Below are 20191 nucleotides of genomic sequence, written 5' to 3' on the forward strand. Positions count from 1 at the left end.
TGGTCTCACTCCTCTTGAAACACTTCACTGAACTTCATGCTGGCAAACAGAACAAAGTCAAATGGTCTAGTCAGTAGTAAAGGAATAATGGACAAAACAAAGTGATTTTGGACACCACTAGGTAATAACAACCTGCCTACAAATATCTGTGATTATAGATTAGGCTCTCCTTAACTTGGCTTCCTTAGTACATCTCTTAACAAAAACTAACCTCTACCAAGCTAAGTGGTTGTGTGGCCACTCCCCATCTCCAAATTACTCTCCACAATGGTGCGAATCAGTCCTGTACCAGAAAAATCCATTATCACCACACCCCAGCACACAACTTCCACAGCCTGAGCCCTCAGGTGTTCATAGCAGAGTGGATTGATTTATTTGGCTAGTTCCTCAGGGTTGGTGAAAAGCCCATTACCAGAGCAATAGGTAAGGTGTATGACAGCTTGGTCACCATTGGCTGCTGCATTAAGGTGCTCCTTGACCCGGTCCCATTTGCGCTCTGCAGAGAAAACGTCCCAGGCATCACCAACACTTAGTTCCTCATACAGCACTCCCAACACCTCTTTCTCCAGTTCCTCAAGAGGACCACCTTGCCTCATGCCTGGCCTAAGGTGGGAATGGCCTCCTTCATCTAAACACAGCCCTGGCCTTCTTCATCCAAATACTGCTGCAAACAGGGGGCAAAGTCTTCTTTGGGAATAATTGGGAGTTCCTCTTTGACCCTCATAAGTACAGTCTCCTGCTTGTGGTCCCTGAGGAAGCTCAATGTCTTGTTCAGAACTTCAGAAAAATCAGCCTCCTGGAAAGTGTTGACATGGTAGATAAGAAAATGGCCACTTCTAGTTTGCAGCGGATGTCCAGAAAGTGCATGCCAGCAGCCAGCTGAGCTTTGAGAGGCCAGCTCTGACAGTGGATCTTCAAGTCACCAAGGAGACTCATGGAATCATGGGTACCAGGGATTGAGACTCTGGAAAGGAGAAGTTTGTTTGTTTGTTTGTTTGTTTGTTTGTTTGTTTGTTTGTTTGCTTGTTTGTTTATACATGCCCCACCCTCCCCAGCCAAGACAGGGTGGCTAACAACCAATAATAAAAACAAGTTGATTAAAATACAATTTAAAAGATTAAGATACAACATTAAAACATTAGGATGCAGCCTCTTCACAGGAGAGGAAAGGAAAAAGAAAAAGAAAAAGAAAGAGGGGGAGGGAATCAAACTGTCATATCTGACATCCAGTCAGGGAGGGTAACAGTGGGCCATGGAGTGTTGTCAAATGCCTCCGTCTGCTCCTGATTTTCAGTCTCCATGGTGAAAATGAACTTTCCTGCAAGGGATAGAAAACATCGTAGCTTTACCACTTCCTGTAGTAATATAAGGCAGCTGAGAACTTGAGAAACGAATGTCTCTGTCTGTCTCTGTGTGTCTACATAAAAACAACAACATACACACAGAGAGAATATACGCGTACATACCAAATTCAAGTTATTCAGTGTGTTGTATTATGGTATAAACAGTACAAATACAATTTTTAAAATATACAGTCACAATCAAGTCCCAACAAGCTCTCATTAACAATTCTACAGCAGCTAGCATCAACAGCTAGCAAAGACCAAGATGAACAAGGAAGTTTTCAGCATACACTGATATTGTATAAAAGTTGGTGCACCCCTTATTTCCAGTGGGTAGGCCATTGCAGAGCACGTCCACCCCCACATAAATGCCCTCTTCCTCATTTATATCTGGGAGGTTGATGGGTAGGTGCGTGGGTGAATAACCCCATGAACAGGAGGGCTTTAAACTGACTAATGTGGGGGAGGGAGACAGTGCTCCTGAAGGTAGGAATCTATCAATTGATGAAGATGATCATCTAAATGTCATAGACCAAATGGAGCAAACAGCACGCAAACCTAGTGGTGGTAGGAAAAAATCCTTAAATAAGAGACACGGGGGAATGATTAATGGACTTCAATGTCTGTACACTAATGCGCAAAGCATGGGAAATAAACAAGATGAGCTTGAGCTCTTGGTACAGCGAACTAAATATGACATAATAGGCATCACAGAAACCTGGTGGGATACGTCCCACAATTGGAATGTAAAAATGAAGGGATACAATCTATTTCAGAGAAACAGACCAGACAAGAGAGGAGGAGGTGTGGCGTTATATGTCAGGGATATGTATACCTGTGAAGAGATCCAAGATTTAAAACCTCAAAGCCAAAGTGAGAGCATTTGGGTCAAAATTAAGGGAGAGAAGAATAACAGGGACCTCATTGTGGGAGTTTACTATAGATCCCCAAGTCAAACGGAGGACATAGATGATGCCTTCCTGGAACAGATGGCCAAGCATGCAAAAGGAAGGGAGATAGTAGTAATGGGGGACTTCAATTACCCGGATATTTGTTGGATGTCAAACTCAGCCAAGAGCATAAGGTCAAACAGATTCCTCACTGGCCTTGCAGACAACTTCATTGTCCAGAAAGTGGGAGAAGCAACAAGAGGAACAGCCATTTTAGATCTGGTCCTAACCAATGTTGATGACCTGGTTAGTGGGGTAGAAGTGGAAGGATCATTAGGCGCGAGTGATCATGCTCTTCTGAAGTTTACTATACAGCGGAAAGGAGCAGCCAAGCATACTAGGACTCAATTTCTTGACTTTAAGAAAGCCGACTTCATAAAACTTAGGGAAGTGCTGGGTGAGATCCCATGGACAGTAATACTAAAAGGAAAGGGAGTTCATGATGGCTGGGAGTTTGTTAAGAGGGAGATAGTAAAAGCACAACTTCAGGCAATACCAATGAGACGGAAACATGGAAGGTGCCTAAAGAAGCCAGGGTGTCTATCTAAAGAACTTTTAACTGAGTTAAGATTAAAAAAGGATGTGTACAAAAAATGGAAAAGGGGGGGAAACCACCAAAGAGGAATTCAAACAAATAGCCAGCATGTGTAGACACAAAGTCAGAAAAGCTAAAGCACAGAATGAACTCAGGCTTGCTAGAGAGGTTAAAAGCAACAAAAAAGGCTTTTATGGGTATGTTCGTAGCAAAAGGAAGAACAAAGAAACAGTGGGGTCACTCAGAGGAGAAGATGGTGAAATGCAAACAGGGGACACAGAAAGGGCTGAACTCCTCAATGCCTTCTTTGCCTCAGTCTTCTCCCAGAATAACTAAGGAGATAGTACAAGAATACTTGGCTAGTCTAGATGTATTCAAGTCTCCAGGGCCAGGTGAACTGCATCCAAGAGTATTAAAAGAACTGGCAGATGTGATCTCAGAACCACTGGCAGTCATCTTTGAGAATTCCTGGAGAACAGGCGAAGTCCCGGCAGACTGAAGGAGGGCAAATGTTGTCCCTATTTTCAAAAAGGGGAAAAGAGAGGACCCAAATAATTACCGCCCAGTCAGTCTGACATCAATACCAGGGAAGATTCTGGAGCAGATCATTAAGCAAACAGTCTGTGAGCACCTAGAAAGGAATGCTGTGATCACCAATAGTCAACATGGATTTCTGAAAAATAAGTCATGTCAGACCAACCTGATCTCGTTTTTTGACAGAATTACAAGCCTGGTAGATGAAGGGAACGCAGTGGATGTAGCCTACCTTGATTTCAGCAAGGCATTTGACAAGGTGCCCCATGATATTCTTGTAAAGAAGCAGGTAAAATGCGGTCTTGACTATTCTACCACTCAGTGGATTTGTAACTGGCTGACTGACCGAAGCCAAAGGGTGCTCATCAATGGTTCCTCTTCATCCTGGAGAAGAGTGACTAGTGGGGTGCCACAGGGTTCTGTCTTGGGCCTGGTCTTATTCAACATCTTTATCAACGACTTGGATGATGGACTCAAGGGCATCCTGATCAAATTTGCAGATGACACCAAACTGGAGGGGTGGCTAACACCCCAGAGGACAGGATCACACTTCAAAACGACCTTGACAGATTAGAGAACTGGGCCAAAACAAACAAGATGAATTTTAACAGGGAGAAATGTAAAGTATTGCACTTGGGCAAAAAAAATGAGAGGCACAAATACAAGATGGGTGCCACCTGGCTTGAGAGCAGTACATGTGAAAAGGATCTAGGAGTCTTGGTTGACCACTTGACATGAGCCAACAGTGTGACACGGCAGCTAAAAAAGCCAATGCAATTCTGGGCTGCATCAATAGGAGTATAGCATCTAGATCAAGGGAAGTAATAGTGCCACTGTATTCTGCTCTGGTCAGACCTCACCTAGAGTACTGTGTCCAGTTCTGGGCACCACAGTTCAAGAAGGACACGGACAAAGGCAACCAAAGGCAACCAAAGGGGGGCAACCAAAATGGTCAAAGGCCTGGAAACGATGCCTTATGAGGAACGGCTAAGGGAGCTGGGCATGTTTAGCCTGGAGAAGAGGAGGTTAAGGGGTGATATGATAGCCATGTTCAAATATATAAAAGGATGTCACATAGAGGAGGGAGAAAGGTTGTTTTCTGCTGCTCCAGAGAAGCGGACACGGAGCAATGGATCCAAAGTACAAGAAAGAAGATTCCACCTAAACATTAGGAAGAACTTCCTGACAGTAAGAGCTGTACGACAGTGGAATTTGCTGCCAAGGAGTGTGGTGGTCTTCTTCTTTGGAGGTCTTTAAGCAGAGGCTTGACAACCATATGTCAGGAGTGCTGTGATGGTGTTTCCTGCTTGGCAGGGGCTTGGACTCGATGGCCCTTGTGGTCTCTTCCAACTCTATGATTCTATGATTCTATGATTCTGTCAGAGCTGCCCAAGATCCCAGCTCACAAAGGACCAACGCCAGTTCTTGCTGTATACAAAAGTCTTTATTAAGGTTCAGTTTCCATTTCAAAGCCGCGGCGTGCAGCTCTACGTCTCAACCCTAGACCGCTGAAGCTCCATCTGAATCTCCTCCCCCTCGACACCAGTTCAAGACCCTAGCCTTGCTCCACCTCCTCCTCTGCTCCTTTCTCCTCTGGGTCCTTCTGCCCGCTGGGGTGTCGCCCTTTCTGGACTCTTCTGATGCTGACTCCCCGGATTCTTCCCCCTGCTTCCGGCGTGCTTTAGGACCTGGCTCCCAATCCGACCTCCCTGCTGTCCCGCGCTCCTGTACATTTGAACTTGGCGCGCGCGCCCAGCCGGCAACCTTCCTCCTGACCGTTACACTACTCCTGTCGCTGCTTCCCCCTTCGGGGGGGTTGGCTGGGTCTGACTTCCCCTCCGTTCCCTCACTCAGCGATAGGGGCGTGGTCAGCCCTGCCTCATCTTCTCTCGCCACTGGAGGGGAAACTGGCCCTGACACATGGGACTCTTCCCCCCCGCTACGCCCTGGTGGGGAAGCTGGTCCCGATCTCCAGCTGCTGCTTTGGGAGTCGCCGCTGGCCCCTTGCTTCTGGTGCGTCCTTCCCGGGACCCCCCTTGCCCTGGCCATCGGTGCCCCCTTCTGGGAATCTTCCGAATCGCTGGAGAAGCTCATGGAATCTCTCGGCCCACTGTCATACTCCCCTACGCTGCCCTCGGATTGTTCCCCTTCGCTCTCCACTTCCTCTCTCCCCTGTGCCTCTGCTCCTGAACCCCTGACATCCATCCCCCCCCTCGAAGCCCCCCTTCCCCCCTCCCCCTCTTCGAATGCGGGTTCTGGGTGCTCCAGTGTTGTGGGGGTGAGTGCGGGATACAGTTCTTCCCCTCTGGTGTGCAGCTGGCCAGCTGGGTCCGGCCAGTCCGGAATGGGCTCGTCGACGTCGATCTCCTCTGCTTCCATCTCTCTGCAGCTGTGCTCGAACCCGGGATCCTCCCCCAACATGTCCATGTCCGTCTCCCCCCCGGTCGCCTCGGGGGATGCTGCCTGCCAAGGCCCCTTCAGCAGTTCCCTGCTCCACCCCACCTCCGGTTGATTGTCCCACCAATAAGAGCGGTCTGTAACAGACTCCGAGAGTGATCCCTCCGGGGAGCGTGTGTCGGGTGCTGGTTCCTCATCTGATGAGAACCCCTGGAACGTGCTGGCTGAAAGTGTGGGTGTGAAGAGATATTCGTTGAAATAATCTGCCGGCATAGGTCTGTGTGGGAAGAGTGCATGGAACTCTTCTTTGAGGTAGTGCTCCTCCACCGCGTAGTACGGTACCCAGCTGTTGGTGCTGGCCGGGGTACCTTCCCTGGCGAGGAGATATTCAACCCCCTCTTCCCCCCATCTCGAGTCCAAAATCTCTGTGACCTCGTTGAGTGGCCCTGCTCTCGGTGACTACCCCCCCTGTTGGCGATTTGCGGGGTGGGTCTGGTGCGTTCTCTGGTGCCTGGAACCTGTGGGGTTCCTTGTAGGGTGTGAGCACTGATCTATGAAAGACTGGGTGCATTCTGGAGCCCTCCGGGATTGTCAACCGGAAGGCTACCGGATTGATTTGTGCCTCAACTTGGTAAGGCCCTAGCTGTTTGTGTCTGAGCTTCTTCTTAGCTAACGTCCTGGCCGGCACTGCCTGGGCTGCTAAACAGACCCAGTCCCCCACTTGGATGTCTTCCCCGACTCTCCTGTGCCTGTCTGCCTGCACTTTGTATGCTTGCTTTGCTAGTTCTAAATTCCTTCGGAGCTGCTCGTGGACCTCCCGCAATTCCTCTGCCCAAGCCTCTGCTCCCTGTGTGTCCCCTCCCCCACTTTTTCTAATCCTGGGAAGGTTCTGGGATGCCGTCCATTGTTGGCGAAGAACGGTGTCACTCCCGTGGACACGTGCTTCGTGTTGTTGTAGGCAAACTCGGCCAGCGGTAGGTAGTCCACCCAGGTCGCGGGCTGTTGATTCGCGTAGCATCTCAGGTACTGCTGCATGATGGCGTTGACCCTCTCCGCTTGTCCGTTGGTCTGCGGGTGGCGAGCCGACGCTAAGTTGATCTTGACGTTCAGGATGCCCAGCAGCTTCTGCCAAAAGCTCGAGATGAATTGACGACCCCGGTCGGACAGGATGGACCGCGGTAAGCCGTGAACCTTGAAGATGTGGTCTATGAACAGCTTGGCTGTCTGTTCCGCTGTGACCACCTTCGCGCAAGGAATGAAATGCGCCATCTTGGTGAACAGGTCTACTACCACGAGTACCGCTGTTTTGCCTCGCGAACTGGGCAGATCTGTGACAAAGTCCAGGGCCACTCTCTCCCACGGTCCGAGCGGCGTCTGTAGCGGTTCCAACAGTCCCGCCGGCGGCCTGTGTACTGGTTTGGCCCTTTGGCATGTGTCACACCTAGTGACGTAATCCGCGACTTCTCCCCTCATCTTGGGCCACCAAAAGTCTCTGGCTACTAATTCCGCCGTCTTGTCCTTGCCGAAATGCCCAGCGCTGGGCGCGTCGTGTAACTGCTGCAGCACTTTCGCGCGGAGGTCGTCTCCCGGCACGTAGAGGGCCCCTTTGCGAATGAGCAATCCGTCGCGTATCTGGAACTCGTCGTCCTTCGCAGTGCCTCTTCGTACCTCTTCCATCTTGGATTGTGCGAACGAATCCACCTGCAGCGCGCGACGTACCGCGTCCAGGTCCACGATAGCTGAAGCGCACGCCCACGCCTTCGGTGCGAAAATGTGCTTGGCCGCCACCGGTGCCGCTTCCTCGAGATACTGCGGCTTCCTGGATAGCGCATCCGCCATGACGTTGCTGTCTCCCGGGATGTATTCTATCCTGAAGTCGAAATCCACAAAGAACTCCGCCCAGCGGATGTGTCTCTGGTTCAGGAACCGCGCCGTGTGCCAGTACTCCAGGTTCTTATGATCTGTGCGGACCTGCACCGTGCGTTTGGCTCCGATGAGGAAGTGCCGCCATGCTTTGAAGGCTGCATGAATGGCCAGCAACTCACTGTCCCAGATGGTGTAGTTCTGTTCCGACTTGCTGAGTTTTCTGGAATAAAATGCGCACGGCCTCCAGTCCCCTCGTGGATCTTGCTGCAGCAGGACCGCCCCCACCGCTCTGTCCGAGGCGTCCGTTTCAACCCTCATTGGTTTGCTGGGGTTGACGTGTAGCAGCTGTTCTTCGGACGCGAAGAGACGCTTGAGTCTCTGAAAGGACTGCTCCGCCTGGTCCGTCCAGGTGAACTTCTTCTTCTTGGAGCTGAGGGTGTCCATGATGGCTGCCGTCTCCATCGCGAACCCCATGATGAACTTGCGATAAAAGTTGGCGAAGCCGACGAACTTCTGGACCTCCTTCCGATTGCGTGGGCTCTTCCAGTCCAACACCAATCGGACCTTGGTGCTGTCCATGGCGAGTCCCTTGTTGGACAGCTTGTAGCCCAGGAAATCCACCTCCGTCATGTCGAACTGGCATTTCTCCAGTTTGGCGTAAAGTCTGTGCTCCCGTAGTCTCTGCAGGACTTCCTTGACGTCTCTCTCATGAGCCTCCTGCAATTCCGAGAAAATCAGGATGTTGTCTAGGAAGCAGACGCACTTCTTGTAGAGGAGTCCCGCTAGCACGTGGTGCATGAAGGCTTGGAAACAATGGGAGCCATTTTGTAAACCAAATGGCATAACTCGGTATTCATAGGTGCCCAAAGGCGTAAACATGGCTGTCTTCCACTCATCGCCCTCCCGCACACGTATGAGGTTGTATGCTCCTCGAAGATCCAGCTTGGTGAAGATGCGTCCCTTCCTCACCGTCGCGCGTAGGTCGTCGATCTTGGGCATGGGGAATGCCGTGGGCTTCGTCCTCGAATTTATGACCCAGTAATCAACTACAAGCCTCCTTTGGGGCATATCTTTTTTCTTCACGAAAAACACGGGACTGCCCCCCACCGCTTTGGATTCTTGGATGAATCCCCGCTTTAAGTTGTGATCTATGAACTCCCTGAGTTCATGCAGTTCGTCCTCAGACATGGAATACAGTTTCCCAGTCGGCAGCGTCGCCCCCGGCAGGAGGTCAATCTTGCAGTCGTAGGGCCTGTGGGGAGGTAGCTTGTCCGCTTCCTTTTCGCAGAAGACCTCTAAAAACGCCTTGTACTTGTGGGGTACCGCTTGCAGCATGCCTAAGTGTAGCTGCGGGTCTTCCTCCTGCCCCTCATCTTCCTGGCTAGTCAGGATGCAGTGTTCTGCGCAGTAGGAGGAGCAGAAGGTCAATTGACGCTGGTACCATGCTAATGCCGGGCTGTGCCTGTGCAGCCAACTCATGCCCAATACTATGGGCGTGTCTGACAGGTGGGTGACATTGAAGCTGATGACTTCCCGGTGATTTCCAATTCGCATCACCATTGGCGGCGTTTGCTGTACCACCTGTCCTCCCAGCAATTCTCTTCCATCGACCGTGACTACTTTCAGGGGCATCGTGGCTGGCAGGAGCGCTATGCTATGTTGCTTGATGAAATCCACTCCTATAAAGTCTGCATTACTACCAGAGTCAATGGTAATGGGCGCTTCCATAGTGAGTCCATTGGGTAGCTGGAGCGATGCAGTGAGTTGCACCACCGGTTTGGGCGGGAGTGGGTCTGTGGGCTGTAAAATCTCTCTCGGGGACTGCTTCACTGACTCGCCTGGCTGGATTTCAGTATCAATGTCGGCCGTGTGGAAAGAGAAATGATCGACACTTTCCAACGTTACACCATTGAGTTGGATTTGTAGTGCTGTAGATGGGGTGTTTTGTGCTTTGGTTTTTTGGATGTTGAGCGATAGGCCAAGCTTTCTGTAAGCTTCTGCAAAGATATTTAGGATGGTTTGGAGGTCATCTTCTGAGTGTACACACACAACCCTTTCTGGACTCTTCTGATGCTGACTCCCCGGATTCTTCCCCCTGCTTCCGGCGTGCTTTAGGACCTGGCTCCCAATCCGACCTCCCTGCTGTCCCGCGCTCCTGTACATTTGAACTTGGCGCGCACGCCCAGCCGGCAACCTTCCTCCTGACCGTTACACTACTCCTGTCGCTGCTTCCCCCTTCGGGGGGGTTGGCTGGGTCTGACTTCCCCTCCGTTCCCTCACTCAGCGATAGGGGCGTGGTCAGCCCTGCCTCATCTTCTCTCGCCACTGGAGGGGAAACTGGCCCTGACACATGGGACTCTTCCCCCCTGCTACGCCCTGGTGGGGAAGCTGGTCCCGATCTCCAGCTGCTGCTTTGGGAGTCGCCGCTGGCCCCTTGCTTCTGGTGCGTCCTTCCCGGGACCCCCCTTGCCCTGGCCATCGGTGCCCCCTTCTGGGAATCTTCCGAATCGCTGGAGAAGCTCATGGAATCTCTCGGCCCACTGTCATACTCCCCTACGCTGCCCTCGGATTGTTCCCCTTCGCTCTCCGCTTCCTCTCTCCCCTGTGCCTCTGCTCCTGAACCCCTGACAGATTCTAACACTTATGCACATTTAAATCTCTCAAGGTAGCAGAGGAAGAGGCATCCAGAGTTTCCCCCACCCATTCCCTTCTAGATTTGAATGTCCTCCTCCTCTCTGCCCAGCAGCAGTGGGTGAGCGAAGGGGGTGGATGGAAGGATCAGCAAGGGATGGGGCAAGAGGAGCTGTGGCTGCCTCATCTGTCACAGCATTGGTGGATTTAAAGGCATATGGAAGGACTTTTGCTACAGAAGCACCACAACTGAATCCCAGTTCTTCAGAAGAGCAGCCCACTTTCAACACACAGGTGCACTTATCTTCTGTTTGGGGAAGTTAGTGCTCCTATTTTTAATGTGAAAAACCCCTACCTTTCAAAACCCAACCCCTTGATTTTCAGAACACCTCCTTTAGGAGGATTTGCTGGAGTTTTGCAGAAGTACAACTAATCTTTAGGGGAAGAAACCCTCATGGGAAGGGACCCCCCCACTGGCAGAGGAAGGGGTCTGCAGGGTGTGTGGCCAACCCCGGGTGTCATCCCTGGGGGGGGTGACATCACTGCGATGTCCCCTTGGGATTCTCACCCCGCCCCTGGGTGCACAGCATGTGTGCCGTTCCAGGTGCCAGAGCCACTAGCTCCGCCTCTGGACACCCCCCCCAAAAAAAAAGCAGCTCTGAGGGAAGTTGGACTGAGCATGCTTAGTGGCATTGAATGCTCATGCACAGCTGGGAAGAGAAACAGGAAACCTACAGGCAATTTGGAAATAATGGAATGCTTGGAATCCTTAACACCCTGCACTACAACATTCTGTTGCAGGTCTCAGTTCTCTGACCACTGGTCCTTTTGTAGCCAAAATGGCATACACAAGAGGGTATTATATCAGCTTAAGAGCACTGGAAGAGTCTGCTGGATCAGGCCAGTGGCCCACCTAGTCCAGTTTCCTGCTCTTACAGTGACCAACAAGATAGCTGTGGGAAGTACCCAAGCAGCCACTGCGCACAAGAGCAACTGGCATTCAGAGACCTGCTGCCTCCAACCATTGTGGCTAGTAGTCACCAAAAGCCTTCTCCTCCATGAATTGGTCTAACCCTCTTCTGAAGCCATTCAGGTTAGTGGCCATCCTTGCCTCCTAAGGTAGAACATTCCACAGTTTAACACTGGGCTGCATGAAGGACTTTCTTTTACCTGCCCTGAATCCCTCAACATTCAGCTTCATTGGATGTTCACAAGTTCACATAGTGCTATGGGGATGGAGAGCTTTTCTCTGCCCAATTTCTCTAAGCCATGGATAATTTTACATTCTTCTATCATGTTGCCTTGAAGTGCTCCTCCAGACTGCCTTCTGTGCTGCATTTCTAGGCACAGGTCTGGGTTTTACTGCGTCCAAGCATATTTTGTCAGTCAGGTTTTCCACAGATTGCCATTTGCTCCAATTCCACAGTGAAATGTGGGTTTTTCCAGGAAAAGCACCAAGACAAAAAGACCTGCTCAGACACAGAGCTTTGAAGCCCGGACCTGTGCTAGGAAGCAGGTATGAGTCCCTCATCGCCTTTTCCTTAAACTAAAAAGCTCAGAACAGTGAAACTTTTCCCCAATAAGGGAACTGCTCCATTGTGTTCTGGGAAACCCCTTTGTCGAAGAACAAAATGGAAAAGAAGCAAGCTGACGAGGACTGAACATGCTCAGTAGGCAAGGAATGATAACTGAGGAAAATAAAGAAAACAAAGTGCTGGAAAGAATGAAAGGATGGATAGGGAGCGCTGCATAGTGGAACATTTTGGGTATAGGTCCCCCTTCTTCTATGGTTTAAGCAACTCTTCTGCCCCAGATCCATTTACTTGTTTTGGAAATCATGATCCTCTCCTGCCTCTCTCACTTTAGAGTTCAGATTTAATTGCTAAAATGTTACAAACAGATTAATATTTCATCAGTTTGTGGATGTCACCTTACTCAACAGGCAGGAAAGACGGGTTTGAGTGCCTGCTTAAGCCTCGTTTGCAGATCTGACAGGGCTTTATCAACCAATCTGGAACATCATGCCAAGCACCTCCCTCATTTAGTCAATCTTCACCAGCTTCACCTGGGCTGGGCTGCCAAAGTTACTTGAGCTGGTGCACTGCTCTTGACACATTTCACATGTGCCCTTTGCACTATGGGCTCATCCAGACTTGCACTTGTGCCTAGGAAACATGGGTCCAAGCAGTTTCTCAAATCCTAGAAGGCCCTTCAGAACACGTCAGTATTTTATTGTATTATTTCGTTAAGTGCTGTCCATGGAAGCCCAGGACAATTCTGTGTCCAGGGCAGCTGTTTACAGCTCCACTTGGTATGCAGGCTGAGACCCTACCTGCCAACTGTCTGTCTCACCAGAGTGGTGCATACTCTGGTTATCTCCCGCTTGGACTACTGCAATGCACTCTACGTGGGGCTACCTTTGAAGGTGACCCGGAAACTACAATTAATCCAGAATGCGGCAGCTAGACTGGTGACTGGGAGTGGCCGCCGAGACCATATAACACCGGTCCTGAAAGACCTACATTGTCTCCCAGGACATTTCTAAGCACAATGCAAAATGTTGGTGCTGACCTTTAAAGCCCTAAAGTAGGGAAAACCCAAAGATCCAGGACAAAGTGCTGCCTTTCTGAAATTCCCCCCAGACATCAATTCAGCCTTTGAAATCCCGGTAAAGTCTGGATGTTTGGCAGCCCTACCTAAACGACCTTGGCCCAGTATACCTGAAGGAGCGTCTCCAACCCCATCATCCAGCCTGGACACTGAGGTTACAGGGAACCACGCAGAGAGCCTTCTCAGTAGTGGTGCCCTCCCTGTGGAATGCCCTCCCTTCAGATGTCAAGGAGATAAAGAATTATACAACTTTTAGAAGATATCTGAAGGCAGCCCTGTATTGGGAAGTTTTTAATGTTTGATATTTTACTATATATTCTGTTTTTTTTAATAATATTTTTATTAATTTTCCAATTTTATCAACACAGCAACACTAAACAATACATACAACAACAGACACACACAAAAACATAAATTTTACTTTCTTAACCTCCTTTTCATAAGCCTCTTTTCTCGGACTTCCCCATACCTTCCCCTTTTTGCATCCTAGTTTTACAATTTTTCAGCAACACTTTTAGCCAATTAAAATTTAAACTCATTCTCCTTTTCAATATCACATTAAATCAAAAAGAATAAATATAGCTGTAATTATACATCTTCCTTTCCCTTCACACTTTAACACTCCTCAATTTTATAGCGATTTTTTAGATACACTTTAAACTTCTTCCAATCTTCCTCCACAGTTTCTTTCTCCTGGTCACGGATTCTGCCGGTCATTTCTGCCAGTCCCATAAAGTCGATATTTTACTATATATTCTGTAAGCCACCCAGAGTGACTGGGGAAATGCAGCCAGATGGGCAGGGTATAAATAAAATAATAAATAATAATGATAATGATGACAATGATTATTATTAAGTTCAACCAGCACATGGTCTGGTTAAGGGTAGATGGCGAATGCTTATCCAATGCCTGATGCCAAAACGGCTTACATCTGAAATCTATAAAGTTGTGGCCTAATCTAACCCAACCCATAGTCTTCTGTGTCTTATTTTCACTATCAAATCCCCATTGGCACACAGCATGCCTTATGCGCTTGGCCCATGCAATAAATGCTAACAGGGAATAGGACGTTTATTAAATAACAGCTGAAGGTTAATAAGCTTGCCAATATTGTTCATGTAGAGCAAGTAGTTATTTGTAGTGCAGTGATTACATGTCAAATTGTTACAGGCCCATCTTAAAACAATTAGGTTTGGTTTAAATAATTTCAGAGTGGTTGTAATCTGTAATCTGTAATCTAAGTAAATGAGGCCACAATCCTATATCCACTAACCTGGGTTCAATGGGTCCTACTTCTGAGCAGATATTTTCATAGGGAAATCATTGCCTATCTCCCTCAAATAACTACTGATTTACAAGATTTCAATTCGGTTTTGAAACTTTTTAACCTTCTTATAACAAACCTTACCACTTTTTTTACATCACCTCCTCAAAAGGCGAAAGTGGTGCATTGCAGTACTGGGGCCCCTTGGTTTAACACCTCTTGCAAACAAGCAAGATCCCTTCTTCATTCTATCTATAATGAATACAAAAACTCTAATGCCCAGGCTCTACCACCCTCCTATTTACAAGCCAAAAGAGCATACAAACAGATTTTAAAGCTGGCCAAACGCGAGTGGTACCAAAAGCGTTGGCGAGCCTTGATTGCGGCCTCTAGATCCCGCAGACCACAGGAATTTTGGGCTCTGATAAACAAAAGAGGAAGGAAGTACCCATTGGCGATTATCCCTGCGCCCACATGGGAACAATTCTTGAGTAAATATTTCTCTTTGGCAGAGGAATCCAACTCACTCACGGAATTCCGAGCCGACCATCTACCTTTGTGGCCCTCTACCGACCCAGAACTGATAATGGACTTGATACTAGACCTGAAAACGGGCAAAGCCCCTGGGCCGGATCTAGTCCCTGCTGAGGCTATTGTTGCGCAACCGAGGTGGTGGGCTGAAATTCTGGCCAAAGTCTTTGATGCAATTAATTCTACGGGGGGGTCATGGAAGGAGGCCGTGATCGTACCAGTCCATAAAAAGGGTCCCCCTGCTGACCCAGAGAATTATCGGAACATCAGCCTTTTGTCTATCATCGGGAAAATCTATGCAAAATTTTTGCTGTCTAAGCTGTCCCATTGGGCATATGACTCAAACCTGATTGGCCATGAGCAAGCGGGCTTTAGGATCAATTATTCGACCACTGACCATATGGTAATTATGTATCATCTTGCCAGAAAATATTCTGCCCCAAGTCGGGGGCGCCTACGTGTTGCTTTCATAGACTTAAAGGCCGCCTTCGACAGTATCCCAAGAAACTGTCTATGGAAGAAATTAGAGAGATGGGGCATAGATAGAAGGCTGTTATGGCTTATAACCCAATTACACCACGGGTCGTCGGCTAGAGTGAGATTTACACCGGCGGGAAACCTATCCAATGAGGTCCCAATAAATAGAGGAGTGCGCCAAGGCTGCATTTTGGCCCCACTCCTCTTCAACTTGTTTATTAGCGACATGAAGCTCTTTCTGAGTGAGTATCAAGCCAACATTCATGCCCCCCGCCTAGCTGATTTTCGCTGCCCTCTGCTCTTATATGCTGACGATGCAGCAATCCTTTCCTACTCTAGAGTCGGTTTATGCAGAGCTCTAAAGATTTTTGCGGCTTACTGCAAACTCAACCACCTGACAATTAATTATGGAAAATCAAAAGTACTGGTCTTTACCAGGTCTCGGAAAACTTACAGCTGGAAGTTAGATGGAGTCCAATTAGAACAGGTTTTCAAATTTAAATACCTGGGAGTCTTTTTTCACTATAACCTAAGCTGGAAGCCACAGATACAGTATTTACTGAACAAAGGGAAAACAATACTTTACACTCTACTCCAATTTTTTGCGGCCGACGGAGCCTCCCACATCCCTTCTGCATTGAAGGTGTACCACGCAAAAGTGGTTTCCACCCTCTGTTATGCTGCCCCGCTCTGGGCCCCAGGGTCCAATTTAACATCGCTAGGGACATTGCAGAATCAGTTTCTCCGTCGCCTCCTGAAACTCCCCATGTGTGTGAGCAATGCAGCCATACATCTGGAGTTAAGGATTGCATCATTGGAGACGGTCATCTGGAAGCGAGTCTTTGGCTATTGGCTGTCCAGCTGGCATAGGCTTCCCGACCATTACCTCTTTCAGTGCCTCTGGCGGGATGACTTTGTTAACCCGTGGGTAGGAAAAATCCATGCCAAACTTTTGAGCATCGGAATTTCCCCAGCGGACTCCTTAAAGATGAACCTACGCTCAGCCAAAAGCCTTATCGAGCAAAGATTAGCAAACATTGAAAATCAACACAACCTCTCCAGGGGTGGGGGTGTCTGCTCTCCCAGGTATCACGGAATAACCCCACCACTTGGCCTTCCATCATACATGTCATCTCTTTCATCTGCACCACACCGACTTGCATTTATTCGTGCAAGGTTCAATGTTTTTCCATCGAACCTGTTGAGCTACAGATTTTCCAAGGGTTTGGTGTCTCCGCTATGCGAGTGTGACGGGAAAACAGTTGAATCTCTTCCTCATTTCAACTGTCCCTTAGCTAGGACTAAATTCCTGGGTCCTGCTTTACTGCGCTTGGTTGGCAGGCCTGTTGAGTCACATGCCGCACTGCTCTTGCAGGATACAGATCCTTCTGTAACTCTGCAGGTGGCGAGATTCCTGAATGCGGTTATCTCACACACAAAAACTACCAAAAAACAACAACAACAACAAAAACTAATCGGACAGTCATGATGAGAGTGCATGACGGATCTCGTCTCCAGTTCTCCTTTTTCTGTGAACCGTCCCTTGGATCCTTCCGGGCCCAAAGCCGTTACTGTCACTGTTCAATGACCACCCTTGCATCGTGGTGTTCCCCTTCTGTTGTTAGATGTATTGGTTTTTATGCTTCTGTGCTTTTATGTTTGTACATATTTTATGGGCTAATAGCCGTAAATAAAGTAATAAAAAAAACCAAAGGAAATACTTCCAAAGGAACACAATTGCTTCTGAAGTCTCAATGCATGATCTGACTTTCTCAAATACCATAAATCGAACGTGAAAGAAAATAAATCTCCCTTCCACTGTCATGGAAGTATTTTATTTTATAAATATTATGGTCTGATAAGAATTGAAACATTTTAAAAGAGAAGGTTCAATTTAATTTCCCTAGAGTTCCCTTCAATAATTATTAAGTTCTCACTTAAATGTGAATTATTAAAGCCATCCAGTGCTTTTTTCTGGGGGTACTTAAAGGTCATCTTCTTCTTCTCTGGCATTCACTCGTAGCCGAGTAAGATGGTCTTCCATGAACATGGTTTTAACAGTGAGTCCATACGTGACCGTGGAGGCCAATTCTGGATCTACACATCCTTCCACAGTGGGGACATAGGTTTCCGGGTGGGAGCTGATCCCGGTAAGGGTTTGCCAAGCGTGCCTTCCTCTTAGCATGTTTCTCCCTTTTGTCCTGAGTTTGAGTGTCTTCAAAGTCCATGACACCTTTGGTAAAGTCTTCAAAGTCCATGACACCTTTGGTAAAGTCCATCACACCTTTGGTAAAGGCTTGCAGGCCAGCGTTTCCCAGTTGTCAGTGTTTATACTATATTTTTAAAGATTTGCCTTGAGACAGCATTATGGTTTCCATTTATAAGCTCTGGAATTAGTTCGCCTGTCTTCCCAAGTGATGTGTCATTTTTATAGACACCATTGATGGAATCTTTTGAGAAGCTGGAGATAGTGTTTATAAGCGGACCATGTTTCACAAGCATACAGTAAGGTTGGTAGTGTAATAGATTTGTAAACAAGCACTTTGCTTCCCCTGTGAATGTCCTGATCCTCAACACGCTGCACTTCAATTAGGAGATAGCTGTGCTTGCAGAGCTTAGGCAATGCTGGATTTCAGTATCAATGTCGGCCGTGTGGAAAGAGAAATGATCGACACTTTCCAACGTTACACCATTGAGTTGGATTTGTAGTGCTGTAGATGGGGTGTTTTGTGCTTTGGTTTTTTGGATGTTGAGCGATAGGCCAAGCTTTCTGTAAGCTTCTGCAAAGATATTTAGGATGGTTTGGAGGTCATCTTCTGAGTGTGCACACACAACGTTGTCATCAGCATATTGAAGCTCTCCGATGGAAGTTATGGTAACCTTACTCTTTGCTTTCAGTCTACTCAGATTAAAGAGTGTTCTATCTGTTTGATATATGATTTTGACTCTGGTGGGCAGTTTCCCTTTGACAAAGGATCATGGCAATGAAAATAATAGATAGAGTTGGGGCAACACAACCCTGTTTTACACATGATCCCACTGTGAATGGTTCACTTTGAGAGCCATTGTTATCTGTGATTGCTGCTGTCATATCATCATGGAGGAGCCGAAGGGTGTTCACAAATTTATCTGAGCAGCCAATTTTCAGAAGGACAGTCCACAGGGCATTATGATGTACAGTGTTGAAGGCCTTAGTCAGGACAATAAACACCATATACAGGGATTGGTTTTGCTCTCTGCAATTTTCTTGAAGCTGTCAAGCAGTGAAAATCATGTCCACTGTCCCCCTAGAAGGTCTAAAACCATTTTGGGATTCAGGAAGGGTTGCCTCAGATATTGTTAAGAGATGGTTTGCTAAGCCCCTTGCAATAATTTTGCTGGCTGCAGCTAATAAAGAGATGCCTCGATAGTTTCCACAATCCATTCTGTCACCTTTTTAAAAGAGATTGATAATTTTGGCATCCCTAAAGTCTTTTGAGATCTCCTCACTCTCCCAGATTTTTTCGATGAGTGTGTGAAGTTGTTGTATAAGTTTAATTCCGCCCACTTTGAAGACTTTGGCAGGTATCCCATCAGGTCTGCTGGCTTTGTTATTTTTCATTTGGTTAATAGCTGTACAAAGCTCTCCCAGATTTGGAGATACTGCAAGCTCATCTCTAATTTGTTTCTGCGGAATTTGTGAGAGGACCTCAGCAGCTACAGGGGAGCTGCAGTTTAGGAGATGCTGGAAATGTTCTTTCCAGCACAGTACAATAGCTTATCTTTTAGAAGTATGGTACCATCTGTTGAGCGTAGGGGACATATGCCATGATTTATTGGCCCATAGATGGTCTTTGTTGCTTTAAAGAAACTCTGTGCATAATTAGTGTTGACTAAGTGCTGGATCTCTTGAATTTTTTTTATCCATCAGGTATTCTTTAATTGTCTGGTTCTTCTTTAATTTCAGCCTTAGCATTGGCATAGGTTTTTCTTCTTAGTGGAGCAGTTTCTATCTCTTTGCCAGATATGAAAGGCCTTCCTTTTCTTGTCAATAATTATTCAAACTCACTGTCATTCTCATCAAACCAGTCCTGGTGTTTCTTGGTTTGGTATCCAATAGTTTGTTCACAGGCTGCAATAATGGGTGTTTTTAGCTTGGTCAAGTGTTCCTTGCTGTTATCAAGGAACTCCAAAAGTAGGTGGTCCTTAGGAGTCATTTGGAAGCAGTCCTGCTTAATAGGATTTTGAAGGGCTTAAGTGTTCATTGTACACCTTGGTTTCTTTCCTTGAAGCCTGTGTTGAGGTATAATCTTGGTAGCCATAGTGGAGTGTATTAATCGGTGATCTGTCCAGCAGTCATTGTCACTCGTCACAGGAGCACATCACGGCGATTTTCAGCTCAGACAATTACATAGGCTAAGAGGTGCCAGTCATTTGACCGAGGGTGCCTCCATTATGTTTTAAATTTATTTTTTTGACAAGAGTGTGTTGGTTATAACAAGGTAATGTGCTGCACATACAGTCAAAAGTAAGATTCCTTTCTGGTTGCTGTTGCCAATTCCTTCTTTCCTAATAGTCCCAGGCCACAGATCTAAATCTTGCCCAACTCTTGCATTAAAATCACCCAGGAGAATAATTTTATCCTCCTTAGGCGTCTCTGATCAGATGGCATCCAGCTGAGAGTAAAAAAAATTCTTTAATGTCTTTATCGGAATCCAGTGTTGGTGCATAAGCACTTAGAATAATAGCCTGTTGGTTTTTGGTGAGTTTTATTCAAAGGGTTTAAAGCTGCTCATTAATGCCAGTAGGGACTTCTGACAAGAGCCTCACAAGATTGTTTTTGGTAGCAAAGTCTACTCCATGTATTCAACGTTCTTGTTCAGGTAGACCTTTCCAGAAGAATGTGTAGCCTCCTTTTTCTTCCTTCAGTTGTCCCTCATATTGGCTTTTTCACAGATTAGTTTGCACTACAGAAGGCGTGCTGGGGAGACCACACATTCAAGAAACACAAAAGTAGGACTTCCGGTCTGATCACAAGGTGGAAGCAAGTGGGTTTTCCCTCAGAAGAGGGAG

At 47.5% G+C, this 20191-nt stretch overlaps 1 pseudogene across 1 annotated transcript in view; it reads right to left on the bottom strand.

Annotated features, from left to right (window-relative positions):
• Nucleotides 1-14: 14 nt before the first annotated feature.
• LOC310840082 (1-phosphatidylinositol phosphodiesterase-like) overlaps nucleotides 15-20191 on the bottom strand; it is a 30706-nt pseudogene continuing 10529 nt past the window's right edge. The window contains exon 2 of the transcript XR_014568560.1: nucleotides 15-964. The product of XR_014568560.1 is annotated as a 1-phosphatidylinositol phosphodiesterase-like (transcript). The remainder of the gene's footprint in view (nucleotides 965-20191) is intronic.

Source organism: Podarcis gaigeae, assembly GCF_964106915.1.
Source record: "Podarcis gaigeae genome assembly, chromosome: 2".
Lineage (NCBI taxonomy): Eukaryota > Metazoa > Chordata > Lepidosauria > Squamata > Lacertidae > Podarcis > Podarcis gaigeae.